The sequence below is a fragment of the Dendrobates tinctorius genome, unplaced genomic scaffold (genome assembly GCF_039654945.1).
Source record: "Dendrobates tinctorius isolate UK_male_01 unplaced genomic scaffold, ASM3965494v1 ptg000158l, whole genome shotgun sequence".
Classification (NCBI taxonomy): Eukaryota; Metazoa; Chordata; class Amphibia; order Anura; family Dendrobatidae; genus Dendrobates; species Dendrobates tinctorius.
Genome location: NW_027361825.1, coordinates 22,977,313 through 22,992,944, shown reverse-complemented (window position 1 = coordinate 22,992,944; position 15,632 = coordinate 22,977,313). Strand labels below are relative to the sequence as shown.

General features: G+C 49.5%; 1 protein-coding gene across 1 annotated transcript in view; it reads left to right on the top strand.

The window, feature by feature from the left end:
* Nucleotides 1–15,632, top strand: part of LOC141051955 (26S proteasome non-ATPase regulatory subunit 8) — a 65,928-nt gene that overhangs the window by 47,432 nt on the left and 2,864 nt on the right. The window lies entirely within an intron of this gene.

Genomic DNA, 15,632 nt, shown 5'->3' with positions numbered 1-15,632 from the left:
AGTAGCATACATAAACCACTAGGGGGCACACAAAGCAAGTTCGTCCTGTCAGAGGTCTCACAGATTATGGCTTAGGCTGAACAGCACGTGCCAACAATATCAGCGGTGCACATTCTAGGCGTGGACAGTTGGGCTGCTGACTTCCTGAGTCATCGGGATCTTTCCTTGGACAAGTGGTCCCTCCACCCTGCCTTGATCGATCTGATCTTTTAGCGGTGGGGAACTTCCGACATGAATCGCAAGGTGCCTCAATTCACAGTCAGGTCTAGTCATTCCATGGTCTCATTTTCAGCTTCCTTATCTCTTCCCACCTCTCCCATTGATTCTGAGAATCGGCAGGGAGAGTTCCGGTTATCCTCCTGGCTCCAGACTGGCCCAGAAGAGCCTGCTGTGCAAAATTGGTCATTCTACTTGCAGATTTACCCTGTGGACTCCTAGACTATCCAGACGTTCTCTCTCATGGACCCCTCTTCCACCCGAATTCTCGGTCTCTCAGTTTAATGGCAGGGACCTTGAGGCCACGGTGCTGAGGGAGGCAGGTTTTTCTTCACAGGTTATACAGACCATGACCAATGCAAGAAAACCCTCGTCTTCTCGCATTTATCATTGGACCTGGAAGGCCTTTTTTTTTCGATGGTGTGAAGACAGCCAATCAGCCCCCATGTACTTTTCCCTGCCATCTATGCATCCTGTTTTTTTTTTTTTTTCTCCAGTTAGGTCTGGACTCTGGTTTATCACTTGGTACCCTCAAGGGTCAGGTCTCTGTAATTTTGATTCTGTTTCAAAGCAACTTTGCTTCTTGTTCTCAGGTGAAAACCTTTTCTTCAGGGTGTTGCTCATTTGTCACCACCATGTGCACTCTCGTAGACCAGTGGGATTAAAGCGTTCTTCAGAAACCCCACTTCGAACCCATTCGGAACATGACATCCATCGCTCTTCTCTCCTGGAAGGTTGTTTCTTTGGTAGCGATTACGTCCATCAGTCTCTGAGCTGGCAGTTCACTTGTCACTTCCTGCTTCTCATCCTCAATCAGGACAAGGTGGGCCTCAGACCACTACCTTCCTTCCTAAGTGGTCTCCTCTTTCCACATCAACGCTCAAAAGGTCTCTTCAAAAACAGGATTTGGTCAGAGCTCTGTTTCTACATATCAAAGAATGCTTCTTTCAAACATTCACGTTGTTTGACATACCTTAGAGTCGCTGTAAGAGACTACCTGCTTCTAAGTCTGCCATCACTCGCTGGATTCGCTTGGCTATACTGGAGGCTTATTGCGTAAAGGACAGACCACCACCTCCGGGAGTGAGAGCTCACTCCACCCGGGCAGTAGAGGCCTCCTGGGCCGTTTGTCACCAGGCCTCTGCAACTCAGATTTGCAAGGCTGCTACCTGGTCATCTTTTAACATATTCACGAGTTTCTACAAGGTACATGCCTACTCTTCAGCTAATGCCGGGCCTGGGTAGAAAGGTGTTGCAAGCGGTGGTGGCTTGCCTTCTGACTTGATTTCAGCAACTCTGTTCTCTTCCTTGGGACTTCTTTAGGACGTTCCATGGTTGCCCATGTCTCCTAATGAAGCGATGGAGAAAGAAGGATTTTTTGGTACTCAACTGTAAAATCTTGCCTTCATTGGGGACACGGCACCCTCCCTGATTTGTGCCTTTGTTGGGCCTGTATATAGTTTTATTGTAGTTGCTTCTACTGCTTTTTCACTAACTGACAAGCTTTGTGCCGGTCGGTGGGCGTACACTGCTAAGGAGGAGTGGATTCTGGATTTGTGACATGTTTCCAGCCGACACATGTTAAATATTGCTGTCAGCGATTGACAGCGGGCTCTAACTGGTTAACTACCGTGAGTGGAGCTCTGATATACCAGCTGCTGTTGGGCATTTGATAGCTGAATAAATCAGCTGTCATGTGGGGGGGGGGGGGGGGGGAGATGCGGGCACAACTCGTGTACCCCCCCCAATAATGCCTCCAAGGAAGAGATTTTACGGTGAGTACCTAAAATCCTTCTTTTTGCTACACATCAGCGCTGAAGCCCCTAGTATGTATAGCACAAGCAATTGGGGCCTCAGTCCTCTAAGGGAACTATTGACCCGTTTACTACCTTGGACGTATATTTACATCCAAGGTCGCCTCCCTCCCTTTGAAGCAGGCTCTGGTGATGAGCCCACAACTTTTCTGGCACTTGTCAGTATGTCAAATATGGTGTCTACAAATTCAAAATGACCTGGAGAATCATAATGGCAGGTCAGTTTTAGCATTTAGTGAACATGGTAAAAAAAAAAAAAAATTGTGGGACTGCACTTTTTTTTTTTTTTTGCAATTTCACCGCACTTTTAAAAAAAAAAAATTTTTCCCAGTGCACTGTAGTAAAACCAGTGGTGTCGTTCAAAAGTACAATTTGTCCTGCAAAAACCAAGCAATCACACTGCCATATTGACTGAAAAATAAGTTATTGCTCCAGGAAGAAAGTGGTGCAAAAAAACAAAAAGGAATCTGGCTTCAGTATCCAGGCCGCAAGGTTCAACTTGTGAAGGTCCGGACGTAACAGCGGGATCCTGGTGTAAGTCATCTTTCTGGGAAAGCTGCAGTTGGACCCTCCTGGGCCATATCTATCAGAGCGCTGCACCAACTTCCCGGCCACATGGGAGCAATTAGAATCGTGGTGACTTGTTTGGACCGTATCTTCTGTAAAATCCTTGCCAGAATCTGGATCGGTGGGAAAGGCATAGACCAGGTTGAATCTCCAAGGGAGAGAAAAGGCGCCTATGCCTAATGCCCTGTCTGCAGAATTCAGGTTGAAGAACGTCTTCACTTTCACGTTCTGGCCGTTGGCAAATCGATCCACATCTGGAATTTCCCATCTTGTCACTAGGGATAGAAAGATTGATTGGTCAAGGCACCATTCACCCGGATGGATGTTCCTTCTGCTGAGGAAGCCTGCCTGAGTATCGGCAGACCCCTTCAGACGTACTTCTGCAATAGACAGAAGATGTTTCTCTGCCCAGGAAAAAGTTTTTGCAGCGACCAATTTCAATCTGACGTACTTTGTGCCACCTGGTGACGGAGATATGCCACTGTGGTCATATTGACGGACACGATTACCTTGGACAAGGGCAGATGCGGCTTTCAATTCTTGTTCTACCGCCTTCAGTTCTGAGGTTTGAGGAACTGGTTTTGATTTCTGGGGACCATAAACCTTGGAAGTGGGTTTTCTCTACCACTGTGCCCCAGCCCCTCTGATTGGCATTCAAAGTGAGTATCTTCAGAGGAAGCTCATCCCAGCTGACCCCTCTCTGGAGATTCCAGTAGTTTAGCCACCTCGCAAGGGAAGACTTCACATGACCGGGAAGAGGAACTCTCTTGGTCAGAGAATCTTGATGCCTGTCCCAAGATAAAAGCGTCTGGAGGACTCGTGTATGGGCTTGGGCCCAGGGCACTGCCTGAATGCATGATGTTAATGATCCCAGGATCGACATCAAGTCCCTTAGGGTGGGAGCCCCTCTGGTCTCTGAATTTGGAGATCATCTTCTGAAAAAGATCGAGCTGTTGATCTCCGGGCAAGGAAGATGTTCTTTTTTCAGAATCCAGGAGTATTCCCAGGAATTTCTTCCTTAGTGAAGAATGAAGATTCGACTTTTCCTGATTTGGGATCCAGCCCAGAGATTCCAGAATTTCCAAAGTCTTCGTCACATCTAGTTTTAGATGGGGGAATAGATGGTGCAACGATGAGCAAATTGTCTAAATATGGAACGATGCAAATCCTCTGATGGCAAATGAAGGTTACTGCCTCTGCCATAATTTTGGTGAATACCCGTGATGCTGATGAAATGCCAAACTGGAGGACATTGAATTGGTAATGGCTGACCAGGTGACCATGGGAAACTGCGAATCTGAGGAACCTCAGATGGTCTGGGTGGATTGCTACATGGTAATAGGCATCCTTCAGATCTAATCGTAGCCATTACCCAATTCTGTCCAATAAGGGGGATTGCTGACTTGATCGATACCGTCTGTATGTGATCACTTGATTGAGGGATTTCAGATTGATAACTCTGTGCTTATCTGAGGGCTTCTCCACCAGGAAGAGGTGAGAATAGTGGCCCCTATCTCTTGCAAGGGTACTCGAGAGATCACATTTACTTGAAGCAATCCTTGAAGATCTAACATCAAGGAGTTTGAAGGCGTAGACTCTGTAATGAGGTAATTCTCAAGCATTGAGGGGGAAGACTCATGAACTCTAACTTTAATCCGTCCCGAATGGTACGGAGAACCCACAGGTTCGTGGAGATGGATTGCCGCTGAGTGAGGAAGTCCAAGAGACGACCCCCGACAGGGGAGCAGTCACTGCTTTTCTGGGGCTTGCTGGTGGTTTGGGACAAGGATATTTTTGCCCTTGCCACCCTTTGGATAGCTCTAACGACCAGATTTGTCTTTCCCTTTTATAATCCCTCTGAGAAGACTGTTCTCGGGAGGGCCGAAAAATACGTTTTCTAGGGTTCTTCTGTTCAGGGAGCGCGCGCTTTTTGTCCGATATCGAGAGCCAGACCGAAAACAGTGTCCTTGAAAGGGTATGGTGCAAAGCTTGGCCTTAGAGGTGACGTTGCCACTCCATGACTTCAGCCACACAGCCCTCCTAGCTGAGTTGGAGAGGACTGTGGACTTGGCTGCTACATGTACTGGTTCTGCAGAAGCATTGGCAAGGAACCCTGTAGCTTTCTAAAGTAGAGGAAGAGGGTCAAGGATTTCCTCCCTAGAAGTTCCCTGAGTGAGGTGATCTTCTAAAGTACGGAGCCAGCATAATAGGGATCTAGTGACACAGGTGGAAGCCACGTTTGCTTTTAGCAGATTAGTGGAGGTATCCCAGGACTTCCTCAGCAAGCTCTCAATTCATAGGATCTTTAAGTTGAGACAAGTTCTCAAATGGAAGGGCTGTCTTTTTTTTTGCCACCCTGAATACCTGCACATCTACCTTGGGAGTCTCCCAAAGAGAACAATCTCCGTCTAGGGGAAAATCTTTTTTTTTTTTTTTTTTATATGGGATGCTAAGCTCTTTCGTCCTATTCATGAAGGATAAGGCTCTGAATGTTTTCATGTATGGGGAAAACCCTTGTTTTCTAGGTTTTAGCCCCCCCCCCCCCCCCCCCCCAAACATTTTGTCCTGCACTGACTGCTTTACCACCTCCTCCTCAATGGTGCTTCTCACTATACCGATTAATTCTTCCATATCCTCGGAGGAAAAATATTTATCGGACCTGAGGGAGGAAGTGGAATCCTCATTCTCCCAAACGTCCTCCGAACCAGAGGTATGGACCTCGCCTGAATTTGAATCCGACTCCATAAATGCCAACTCCCTTAGGAAGAGTGGGCTGTGATATTGGAGCCTGTGACAGGGTTGAGACAGAGGATTGAACCTCCTTTTGAATGAGGGTTTTGATGCTGTCCAGCAAAGATGGCTGTTTGGTACGCAACACATCAGTGCAGGGCTGGCAAAGCTTCTTATATGCTGAGGGAAGCTTGATGGCACATATGCCACACTTGCAGCTACGCCCTCTTTCCTTCTTAGGGGCAGGGACCTTGTCTTCCTAAAATGAGAGAGAAAGGTGGACTCTTGTGAAAGGACCTTCATCCACTACTTACAATAGGAGGGTGGACCGTGGGCTCTGCAGAGGCAGAAAGGGAGGATTTGTCACTGTCCATTTTCAGTGGTCACACAGACAATGGGCCTTACCTGGAGGCATCCCCGACCAGGATTAAATAACCGAGGTCCCATCGTTACACAGTTGTTGTTCTCCTCCTCCAGGTTGCAGGGGGGATCCCAAAGGGAACACCCCAAAAATGACAGCAGGTCTGGAGAATCCTAACACATGCCGGGGCGCGTGCGTTCCACAGTGGAACGCACAGGAAGTTCTCCCGGCGTCATTTCTTTCGTCTCATTGGGGGACACAGGAATTGTGGGTGTGTGCTGCTGTCACTAGGAGGTTGACACTATGCATGAAAAAATGTTACCTCCGCCTCCACAGTATACACCCCTCCAACCGGCTGCAGGGCAATCAGTTTTGCTTAGTGTCAGCAGGAGGTGGACAGAGGTCTCTCGCAGACCCATGCCTACCTCAATATGTCGTTCCTTTTCAGGTAACCATGGAGGGATACAGAGTAGATATGCTACATCTGTATTCCCGCACTGGGTTTGAGTTTGGCGTGTACTGCAACCCCCCCCCCGTATCCTCATGAATCCCGCGGGCAGGACCCTATCCCCTAACACATGACTCGTGTTCAGGTGGCAGCTCCTGGTCCTGACCTTCGTCTCCCATCACTCGCCCACCAGAGCCTGATGATCGAGAGAGACGCCCTGCAGAAAAGGTTTGGGACACCAACCCCTGTTACGGGGTGAATTGGAGGTAAGAGGCTGCAGCGTTGTATGATCTGCTCAGGCTGAATGTGACCGCTGTAATCAGCACTTGGGCTTGCAGCCCATGGCTCTATACTTAGTTTAAGAGACAACACTTACTTTCAAGCACGTGGTGCAGTGCGGTTCCAGCCTCCTCCCGTGGCAGCGTTATGGCCCTGGGCTCCTGGCAGGCTCCGCCCCTGGCCTCCTCTTCCTGTACCAGTGCCATCTTGGTGCTCCAGGAGGCCAGAGCAGGGCCCCACCCACCACTTCCAGGCGGGGATTTCATAAGGCTTCTAGGCAGCCGCAGAGCTGTTCACCTCGCTCTCTCTCATCAGCCTTCGGGCGGCAGCGACACAGGTCGTGGGTATGTGAGTACTGCACTACAGGTTGCTCCCTCACTCCGCTCTCTACCCCCGAAGGTCGGCACCAGGTAAAACCTGTCAGTATGCGCAAGGGAGAGAAGTCCCGCTCCTCCTCATCCGCTTCAGTGACCTTGGTCTAATATTTTGTGTTGTGAGTTCATTTTCCCCTTCACCGTCAATGTCTGATGAACTCCCTCTTCTGGTGAAGGAAGGTAGTGAGGCTGATTACCAAACACCTGATCTGGTTGATGATGACTGGGTAGCAGGAAATTCTGACTGGATATAAGGCAGCCGACGCCCTTCTGAGTCACTGGTGATTTCTCTGCTGGATTCTTGGAGACCAGTCTGATTCCTGCTTCCCAAAGATAAGTTTTTGCTCTGCTATTGAACTAGTTTTGTTTACCTTGTTTTTTGGAGTTCAGCCATCCCCGGTCGGGGGTGTGCTGAGTTCCATTTTTGTCTCTGATCAGTTTGTCTCTTTGCTCTGTCTTCAGAATTTACCTGAGTGCTGATATAGTCTTTTTGAAGTCCTAGCGACTTCAGGGCCTGTTTTTCCTATCAGACGGTTGGGACATTTTTTGGTAGGGTTTTTTACGGATTGCAGACAGCAGCTTTTCTATCCTGTTCTTTTTAGTTAGCTTGGGCCCCATCGTTTGCTCAACCTATCTTTCTATGTGTGTTAGTGTTTTCATCTTGCTTCACCGTCATTATATGTTGGGGGCTGCCTATTGCTTTGGGGTCTGCTCTGGGGCAGTTTAGATTTCCCCTTTCTTTCTTTTGGCCGATTTAGTTCTCCGGCTGTGATCGAGGGGTCTAGGGCAGGGGTCCCCAACCGCCGGTCCGCGGCCCAGCACCGGGCCGCTGCAGTGCCCTTGCCGGTCCGCGGACACAAGGGGAGCCAGGGGCGGTCAGTGGCGTAGCAGGGGCTGGGGCGGCGTGTGTAGCGGCGGCAGGGAGCGATCCAAGCAGCTCCGCTGCCTGCAAGAGGGAATAGCAGGAGCGGAGCTGCAAGGACCCGTCCAGCTTCCTGCCCGCGCTTCCTGTCTCTGAAGAGAGGAGCGCGGCCGCTGCTGTGTCAGAGCGAGGAAGCGCGGGCGGCGGGCAGGTGAGAGGGTGTGTGTGTGTGTGTGTGTGTGTGTGTGTGTGTGTGTGTGTATGTATTGGTCTGTGGTTGTGTAGCCTGGCCCTGGAGGAGATGGGGACATGAGGAGAAGGCCATGAGGGAAGTGATGGAGAGACAGCAGTGATGGGGAGAGGGCAGTGATGGGCTGAAGGCAGTGATGGGGAGAAGGGAGTGATGGGGTAAAGGCAATGATGGGGAGAAGGGAGTGATGGGGAGAAGGGAGTGATGGGGTGAAGGCAATGATGGGGAGAGGGGAGTGATGGGGAGAGGGGAGTGATGGGGTGAAGGCAATGATGGGGAGAAGGGGGTGATGGAGCACTTATTCAAAACCTATGGTGAGTTGAGTCACATTATAAATGTTATTTAATTCTAAGTATGCACTGCTACACTACAACCGTGTCCATAGCCCCGCCCCTTATGACCAAAGCCCCGCCCCTGCCACACCTCCATCCCCGCCCTGCCGGGCCATGGAAGAATGGTCTTGCTTGAAACCGGTCCCTGGTGCAAAAAAGGTTGGGGACCACTGGTCTAGGGCATCGTAGGAACCCCCCACGGCTACTGTAAGTTGTTGTGGATAGGATCAGGGGTCTGCAATCCGATAGCTACCAACCTCTCCGGTTTTCTGGACTTAGCTTGTATTTTTGTTTTTTCCTCCTTCGGTGACTCATTCATAACAATTCTGTATGTATCAAATGCAATGTCGGGCATCTTTCAGGTCAGTCCTCGCCACTCTGCTTAGATTGCATCAGACCTACGGTGTCACCTACGCTAGAGAGCAGGTGCAGCCCCCCCCCCCGCTTTGCCAGTCAGAGCTCCCACATTACCCCTGGAGCAGGAGGAAGCCACCTTGCCTGCCGCCCAGGGGCCATCAATCGCCATGGGAGACAGCGAGTGTCCAGGATGGGCCTCTTCCTTATCTAAGTCCTTGGTCGACCTTACCAAGGTATCACAGACCTTGGTAACGGTGCTTAACAGATTGCCACTTCAGTCTCCAGTGGACACAGGAGCACCAAAGGAACCTCCTTTTGGGCCTTCAAGAGGCCGTAAAAGGTTTAGACAGGACCACCAACGCAGGTCCCCTTCTCACTCCATCTCACCGCCAGAATTCCTCTGGCCGTCTGCCTCCTCCCGGTCCTCATCCCCGGAATCAGGCGAGGCATTATCAGAGACACACTCAGAGGACGGTTATGAGTACGGGCCAGAACAGTCCCAGGTCAAGGATATGGTTCAGGGCCTCATTGCCGCAGTCAATGAGACTTTTAACATTGGGGATACCACATCAAAACCTAATGATCAGGTTTTTTCATTTAAGCGTCATAAGTCCCCCTCTAGGGTCTTCGCCTCCCACAAGGATTTTGAGGAAGTGTTGACCAGGGAAAGGGAAAACCCAACCAGGCGGTTTCAGAGAGGGAATCGTTTTGGGGATTCTATAACCCTTCCCTCCAGATCTCACCGCCAACTGGACTGCCTCCCCTTCGGTGGACCCACCAGTGTCCAGACTCGCTACCAATACAGTCCTCCCACTTGCCAGTGGGGCAGCCCTAAAAGATCCCAATGATAGGAGGATAGAATCCCTGGCAAAATCTGCCTTTGAGGCAGCAGCCGCTACATTGTGTTCAGCCTTCGCCCCAGCCTGGGTATCTAAGTCTGTTACAGAATGGGCCAAACAGCTTACAAAGGGCATATTGGCCGGGTCACCACCAGCGGAACTGGTGGAGTTCGCAGATCAAATCTCTCATGCCAGGAAGTACTGTATATGGTATCAGCAGCCCTGGATGCTGCGTCTTGCGCAGCTCAAGCATCCAGTAACATGGTAGCTGTCCGGCGGACGGTCTGGCTAAAGGCTTGGCAGGCTGATTTGTCCTCCAAGAAATCACTGACCAATCTGCTGTTTCAGGGCACCTGGCACTTTGGGTCAATGTTAGATCAAATCATTAAGGATGCAACAGGGGGTACAATCTCCCTGCTCCCTCAGGCCAAACCTCGTTGATATATTTTCAAACGTAGGGCTCAGCCCTTTCGCCGTACCCCAGCGACAGGCACTTATGCTCAGGGCCCACAGAGGTCGCAAGCACTGAGAGATAGGAGGAAGGTATCATTTCGGGCCACCCTGTCATGGCATTCCCGCAGTTCCAACAGCAGAGCTACCAGATCAGGGCCGGGCAGAGCCACTTCAGCCTGACGCCAGCAGGTAGTCCAACTCCCTTCCCAGTACCTCTCCCAGACTAGGAGGCCGCCTTCTCCTCTTCAGCGATGTCTGGCAGAATTCAGTAGAGGATATCTGGGTAAAGGAGGCAGTATCAACAGGATGCAAGATAGACTTCAACACGCTTCGCGAGATCGGTTCTTTCTATCGCAGCCACCAAAAGACGCTGCTATGGCTCTAGGTTTTTTTGCGGCAATCGACTCTCCTCAACGCATGAGTAATCGTCCCCTTTCCCGAGCAGGAACGTTTTACCGGCTTTTACTCAAACCTGTTTGTGATACCAAAAAAGATGGCTTGGTTCGTCCCATACTAGACCTCAAAAGGCTAAACAAATGGGTCTGCTTATGCCATTTCAGGATGGAATCAATTTGGTCGGTAATTACATCTATGGAGGATCAGGAATTCCTATGTTCCATAGATATCCATGATGCCTACCTACACGTCCCCACTTTTCAGGGACATCAGAGGTTTCTGCGTTTTGCTGTCCAAAAGCAGCATTTCCAGTTTGTGGCCCTGCCATTTGGGCTAGCAACAGCCCCCAGAATTTTTACAAAGATTATGGCAGTGATGGTAGCTATATTAAGGATCAGAGGCATAATATTGGTACCATATCTCGACGATATTCTCGTCAAGGCGCCCTCCTTCGCTCAGGCCCAGGAAAATCTAGTGGTAGTTTTAAACACGCTCTCCCAGTTTGGTTGGATCATAAACTTGAGAAATCTCACCTAACGCCAACACAACGCCTAGAATTCTTAGGAATGGTAATCGACACCCGCCGTTCAAGGGTCTTTCTCCCAGAAAGAAAGTGGATTACCCTCCAGCAAGGAATTTGCTCTCTGTTGAAATTCCGGCTTCTATCCTTTCGCGCTGCCATGAGAGTCCTGGGAAGAATGGTGGCAGCTTCAGAGGCAATACCCTTTGCCCTGTTCCAGGATACTGCAGAGGAACATCCTCCTTCAGTGGGACAGGTCCAACTCTTCGCTGGATCGACCCTTCCTCCCCTCCATTCAGACCAGGGAGTCCCTCATGGGGTGGCTGCCCCCCCCCCCCCGTTCATCTGTGACAGCCTTTTCCCCCTGTCCACTGGCAGGTAGTAACTACAGATGCCAGTGTCCTGGGCTAGGGTGCAGTATTCCGCCACCTGACAGTCCAGGGATGATGGTCGAGGCAAGAATCCTCACTATCAATCAAGATTCTAGAACTGAGGGCGGTCTTTCTAGCACTTCTACATTAGGAAAGATACCTCAACAACCAGCCAGTCCAGATTCAAACGGACAACGCCTTGGCGGTGGCATACATCAATCACCAAGGGGGAACCAGAAGTCCCCGGGCAGAATCTTCAACTGGGCAGAAACCGCAATTTCGGCAGTTTACATTCCCAGCACAGACAACACGGCCGGCGACTTCCTCAGTCGGGAGGGGCTCGCGGCAGGGGAATGGTCCTTTACACCAGGAAGTGTTCCGTCAGATGTGCCAGCTATGGGGGACTCCAGATGTGGACATCCTGGCACCGCGACAGAACAGAAGGGTCCAACAGTTTGTCACAAGATACTGCGATTCTCTAGCAATAGGGGTCGAGGCACTGGTCATTCCCTGAACACAGTTCAGACTCCCTTACCTGTTCCGTTCCCTTCTTCTCCTGCCCAGGCTGCTAAAGAAGATCAAGGCGGAAGGGGTGCTAGTCATATTGGTCGCCCCGTACTGGCCCAGGAGGGCCTGGTTCGCAAAAGATTATCAATCTTCTCACAGGCACCCCCTGGAGACTCCCCGACAGACCAGATCTCCTGGCTCAGGGGCCGTTTTACCACCCGAATTCTCGGTTGCTCAATTTGACGGCATGGCCGTTGAAACCACAATACTGAGAGCAGCGGGTTTTTCGGACAGAGTCATTAATACCATGATCCAGGCTAGGAAGCCTTTCTCTTCCAGGGTCTATTATCGAGCCTGGAAGGCCTATTTTGGCTGGTGTGAGTCTAATCGCGTCACACCTATGCCCTGTTCCCTGCCATCTGTCCTAGCTTTTCTCCAGGCAGGGTTAAATGGTGGTCTGGCCCGAAGTTCCTTGAAAGGCCGGGTATCTGCTCTCTATTCTTTTTCAAAAGAATTTGGCCTCCCGCTTACAGGTTAAGACCTTTCTACAAGGAGTGACACATGCAGCCCCTCCTTACATATCCCCTGTGACTCCATGGGATCTTAACTTTGTCTTCGAAGCCTTGACAGGTTCACCCTTTGAATCCCTACAGGAAGCTCCCATGTTTTTGTTGTCCTGGAAGGTGGTATTTCTCGTAGCCATCACCTCTACTAGGCGGGTTTCAGAATTAGCGGCATTGTCCTGTCGTCCTCCATTCCTAATTATGCCCTAGGACAAGGTTGTTTTGCAGCCTCCTCCTAACTTTCTTCCTAAGGTGGTATCGGCCTTCCACCTGAACGAGGATATAATCCTTCCGTCATTTTTTCCCGCTCCAACCCATCCTCTGGAGCGTTCTTTGAATAAGCTAGACCTGGTCAGGGCAATAAGGATCTATCTGGCCAGGACCGCTCCTTTCAGTAAGGCGGACTCGCTCTGTTATCCCCAATGGGGTGAGAAGAGGGCTGCCGGCCTCTAAGGCAACAATTGCCCGCTGGATCAGAATGGCAATTCGGGAAGCCTACCGGGTAAGGCCTGTTTCACACTTCCGTTTTTTCAAATCCGTCAAAATCCGTTTTCCGTAAAAAAACGGATCCGCCACTTTTTGCAGGATACGTTTATTTTGTCCCATAGACTTCCATTACGGTTACCGCGGATCCGTCAAAAAAACGGATCTTTTTTTTTAAAAAACGGATCCGTTGGCATCCGTTTCCGTCAAAACGGAAACGGATCCGTTTGGCGGACACAAAAACGGAAGTGTGAAACAGGCCTAAAGGACAGGGTGTCCTGTTATGATTGGGTCACCGAGGAGGAAAGCAAGACCAAGCTAAGCCACAGAAAACTAGAGAGGTTGGTAACTTAGCGGATTGCTGACCCCTGATCCTATCCACACAACTAGCAGTAGCCGTGGAGCGTACCTACGATGATTCTAGACACCTCGACACAGCCGGAGACTAAGCCTAAAGCAAGAAAGGGGAAATCTAAACTGCCCCAGAGCAGCCCCCAAACATATATTGTCGGTGAGACAAGATGAAAACACAAACGCAGGTAGGAAAATAGACTGAGCAAACGATGGGGCCCACACTAACTAGACAGGAAAGGAAAGACGCTGCAATCACGCAAAAAACCCTGCAAAAAAATAAAATGTCTGATAGAAAAATACTGAAGTCACTCGACTTTGCCCACTATATCAGCACTCAGGCATATTCTGAAAGCAGAGCAAAAAGAGGCCAATCTAATAAGGGACAAAAACAAACTGGCACAAGCAGTAACATAATGATGGAAATTCGGCACAGCCCCAGACGGGGCTGGCTGGCCACACAAAACTGAATAGACAAAACAACCAAATCAAATGTGAACAATAGCAAAAGAACACTTTGCTTGAGCATGCAGGGACTGAGCTGGAAACTAAGACCTCAGGAGGCAGGAAAAAATCGCAGGCAGGGATAGAGGGAGTCGACTGTCTTAAATCCAGTCAAACTCCAGATGTCCAATCGTCGTCCTCATTATCAGGTGGCAGGCCTCTGTTAATTAGATCAGCTCCATTACCTCCTGTAACCACCAGAGGAAGCCCGGAAAGAGAACTTGCGACCCCTCTGTCAATATAACCAGCTCCACTACCTTCACTAGTAACCAGTGGTAGGCCAGAAAGTGGATTCACAACAGTGTCCCCTGCTGGGGTCAAGGCCCATTCAACCCAGGCGGTGGGTGCCTCCTGGGCGGTACACAACAGGGCATCAGCCATGTAGTTGTGCAAGGCTGCCACATGGTCGTCTGTGCATACCTTTTCAAGCTTCTATAAGGTCCATACCTATGCTTCAGCGGACGCCAGCCTACGCCGAAGAATTTTGCAGGCGGCAGTGGTGAGTTCTTCAACCTGAAGGAAGTTTGTGTTTTCCCACCCCAGGGACTGCTTTTGGACGTCCCACGGTTCCTGTATTCCCCAATGAGACGAAAGAGAAAACAGGATTTTGGTTGCTTACCGTAAAATCTGTTTCTCAGTCTTCATTGGGGGACACAGCGCCCTCCCATGATTTTATTACGTGTAATGAATATATGATGACTTACATGATGTCTCCTCCTACTGCTTTTTCACTAACTGATTGTCCTACAGCCGGTCAGAGGGGTGTATACTGCGGAGTTAACTTTTTTCATGCATATTGTCAACCTCCTAGTGACAGCAGCACACACCCACGGTTCCCGTGTCCTCCAATGAAGACTGAGAAACAGATTTTACGGTAAGCAACCAAAATCCTGTTCTCCGGTGTGCGCTGTGTCCGGATACTGCCGCATGAGGAGAGGCTGCTGGGGAGCTACGAGAGGACCATGGCTGCACATCACTGCTCTGCTTTACCCCTCAAAGAGGCGCAGTAGGAGTGGGAAAAGAGGGTCCAGTGTCACATGGCATGCATGGGGATGGGAGCAGCAAGTGGAGGAGGAGCGCAGAGCCCCTGACCTCAGCTGCCCGGCGGTAAGTAAACAGCCCTGGGTGCTCCAAATCGCCGGCCACAGCAGCACCATCAGGGGTCCTCTTCATTCCCCATAGGGGACAGGAAAAACACTGGTGGTTGCAGGAAGGGGAGGGGTATTTAACCTTTGTGTTTCCTGTCCCGCATTAGGGCAGGGAGACATCTTCCGATGCTGCTGTTGTGGAAGGTGACTTGAGAAATTTTTTTTGCAAATGAGAATTTTTCTAAAAAAGTTCAAATCACCCCCCCCCCTTTTTCCCCATTGACAATAAAGGAATAAAAAAAACTACATATTTGGCATCGCTGCATTGCTCCCGATTTATCAAAATATAAACGCCAGAAATTGTGTTTTAGCTTTCTTGTGGCTGCAACATTGGAATAAAATGCAGTAAGAGGCGAGCAAAACATTGATTTACTCCTAAATATAATAACGTCAGCTCAGGGCACAAATAAGTAAGCTTTAACCAGCCCCAGATACTGAAAAATGGAGCTGCCACAGGTCTTGGAGAATGGCGACATGAGAGCTTTTTTTCCATACAAATCTCGGAAATTTCTTTCTGTGTACTCATACTGACCTGGAGAATCATATTACCAGGTGAATTTTAGCATTTAGTGAACATGGTAAAAAAAAGAAAAAAATGAGATTTCACTTTTTTTTTTTTTTTTTTTTTTTTTTTTTTTTACGTGGTAAAATTAATGGTGTCATTCAAAAGTACAACTCGTCCCGAAAAAAAAAAAAAAAAAAAATCCTCATCTGGCCACATTGGTGGAAAAACTAAAGTTATGACTCTTGGAAGAAGGGAAGAAAAAAACAGAATGTCCATAGTGTGCAGGTGTTAGAGGTCCTGTGTCTCACTGGATCCTCTGGGGCGTGACTTTAAGCTGCTTAGCATAACTACCCTAGACCATAAAAGATTATCTCCAAACTGAGTAATGAGTCTCCTTTTTAA